The sequence below is a fragment of the Panthera uncia genome (assembly GCF_023721935.1).
Source record: "Panthera uncia isolate 11264 chromosome A3 unlocalized genomic scaffold, Puncia_PCG_1.0 HiC_scaffold_12, whole genome shotgun sequence".
In the NCBI taxonomy this organism is placed as follows: domain Eukaryota; kingdom Metazoa; phylum Chordata; class Mammalia; order Carnivora; family Felidae; genus Panthera; species Panthera uncia.
Window position 1 is genome coordinate 38,606,847 of NW_026057579.1, and position 2,386 is coordinate 38,609,232.

The following is a 2,386-nucleotide window of genomic DNA, read 5'->3' on the forward strand; positions in this document are numbered from 1 at the left end:
TGGCAGGACATCACTGGGGGTCCCTCTATGACAGGGCATCACTGGGGGTCCCTCCATGGCAGGACATTACTGGGGATCCCTCTATGACAGGGCATCACCAGGGGTCCCTCTGTGGCAGGACATCGCTGGAGGCCCCTCTATGACAGGGCATCGCTGGGGGTCCCTCCATGGCAGGACATCACTGGGGGTCCCTCCATGGCAGGACATCGCTGGGGGTCCCTCCGTGGCAGGACATTACTGGGGATCCCTCTATGACAGGGCATCACCGGGGGTCCCTCCGTGGCAGGACATCGCTGGGGGGTCCCTCTATGACAGGGCATCGCTGGGGGTCCGTCCAGGGCTCACAGCACACAGTCACTACAGACGCCAGCTCCCCGTGTCAGAGACGTCTCTAAGTCTGCCCTGTGACTCCACCCGTTCTCGAAACCAATACAGGGAAGTGGCTCCCGTTCCTTAGGTGCCTGGTGATGCTCTCCCTGGCCCTGCCCGTGTACCCGTGTTCTCGACCGCTTTGCTGAAATCCCTTCCTCCATCCAGCCCCCTTCTCCCTTCGCCTCGTCCAGAGGAGGGCTGGCGGGCACAGCAGTCGCCCGCTGCTCCGCTGGAGGTGCCTCTCAGCATCACGTGGAGATGCCAGGGAAGCAGCGGTCCGCGGGCATCTGGAGCTCCGTGAGGACGGCAGGGCTGAGATACACAGGTTGGAGTCGCTCTCCAGTCAGTGGCTCTCAAAACTACGATCCTGAATGAGACCCCCAGAGAGAGGACGGACGGCCCTTCATTGTCGACACTCTCATGGTCCAGCCGCGAGGAGTGTGGGCTGCCCACAGCTCACAGCTGTGTCCCCTCGGGGACTGGCCTGTGGCCACAGGAAGTGCCCTCTTTGGGGAGGAGCCCAAGGCCTGAACTGGCCAAGGCCACACCGGCTGCCAGAACGGCCTCCGCAGCCCGGTCTCCGCACGCTGACCATCCATGACCCCTTCCGTGGACGTCTTCTGTGTGCGACGCCCAAAGTCGGCACTTCCCGGGCCACACCTAACGAGCACTCACAGTGAGTGAGGAGCCCGTGTTTCTAATTAGGGCTTTGCAACCACAGCCCTCCCACCCCTGTCCATGATTATTGTAATTATCTCTCAGGGACGGTTCTGACATCAGTGGCATGGGGTCCACAGACTCTCAGCAGTTAAGAATTGACCGATTGGAGCTGCATCCCTCTGCCCTTGTGGTGGCCGCTCCCAGGCACAGACAGGCGACCATCAAAGTGCTGGCAGGACGAGAGGTGGAAAAACAAGCCACAGCCTAGAAAAATGAGTGCCTTTGTTGACCAAAACTCAGCCATAGCAATTTGTCACATACCAAATCGTCATTGTCACGCACAATACATTCCATAAATCAAAATCGCAAAATAGGTATTCAACATCTAAAAAGAAAAACAAGCAATTGATGCAAAGGTTGTATGTAAAATCAGATGGCGTAGGGGTGCCTGGTGGCTCAGTCAGTTAAACATCTGACTGGCTCAGCTCATGATCTCACGGTTCGTGAGTTCGAGACCCACATCGGGCTCTCCGCTGTCAGCACAGAGCCTGCTTCGGATCCTCTGTCCCCCTCTCTCTGCTCCTCCCCCACTGATGCCATCTCTCTCTCTCAAAAATAAATAACCATGAAAATATATATATACATGTATATACATATGTATAATCATAATATATATCTAAATATATAAAATCAGATGGCATGTATTTTTTGATAAGCCAAAATAAAAATAATAATGATAATATAAACAAGTTAGAAGTCACAAGAAAAATACATTGATGTGGTAGAGCAATCTTGGCAGAAATTTAGATCATAAGATGCCCTAGCATCAACATTAACCAGTTTTCAAGCAAACCTGCTTTCTCGTGTCTTTGCCAAGGAATGACTTCTACTGGCTTGACAGAAGTTAGTGTCGTAGGAGAAAGCAGGGACTCCGAGGACCTCTGTACTGTCCCAAAGAGCTCTCAGGAAGCCTGTGATCCAAGGAGGGGAGGACAGCGGACTGAGGGAGGACACAGGTGGACAGGCCAGCAGAAGGGCTTAGGAGGAAGCCAGAGGAAACTGTGAACAGAAATAGCGGTGTTTTCTTAAATGTGACCCTACATGGGCGCGTTTGCCAAAGAGGGAGCCTGGTTGCTGAGTCTGTTCGTGAAAAAAATAATAATAATTTACGGGGCACCCGGCAGCTCAGTGGGTTGTGTGTGCGATTCTTGATTTCAGCTCAGGTCATGATCTTGTGGTTCGTGGGTTCAAGCCCCACATCGGGCTCTGTGCTCACCGCATAGAGCCTGCTTGGGATTCTCTCTCCCCTCTCTCTCTGCCCCTCCCCTGCTCTCTCTCTCTCCCAAAATAAACA

At 53.7% G+C, this 2,386-nt stretch overlaps 1 long non-coding RNA gene across 1 annotated transcript in view; it reads right to left on the reverse strand.

Moving 5' to 3' along the window:
* The window catches only part of LOC125937381 (uncharacterized), a 2,315-nt gene extending 707 nt beyond the window's left edge, over positions 1-1,608 (reverse strand). Inside the window, exon 1 of the long non-coding RNA XR_007462372.1 lies at positions 1-1,608. This exon is cut by the window's left edge and continues 193 nt beyond it. This is a non-coding gene — a long non-coding RNA (uncharacterized LOC125937381).
* Between the last annotated feature and the right edge of the window lie 778 nt (positions 1,609-2,386).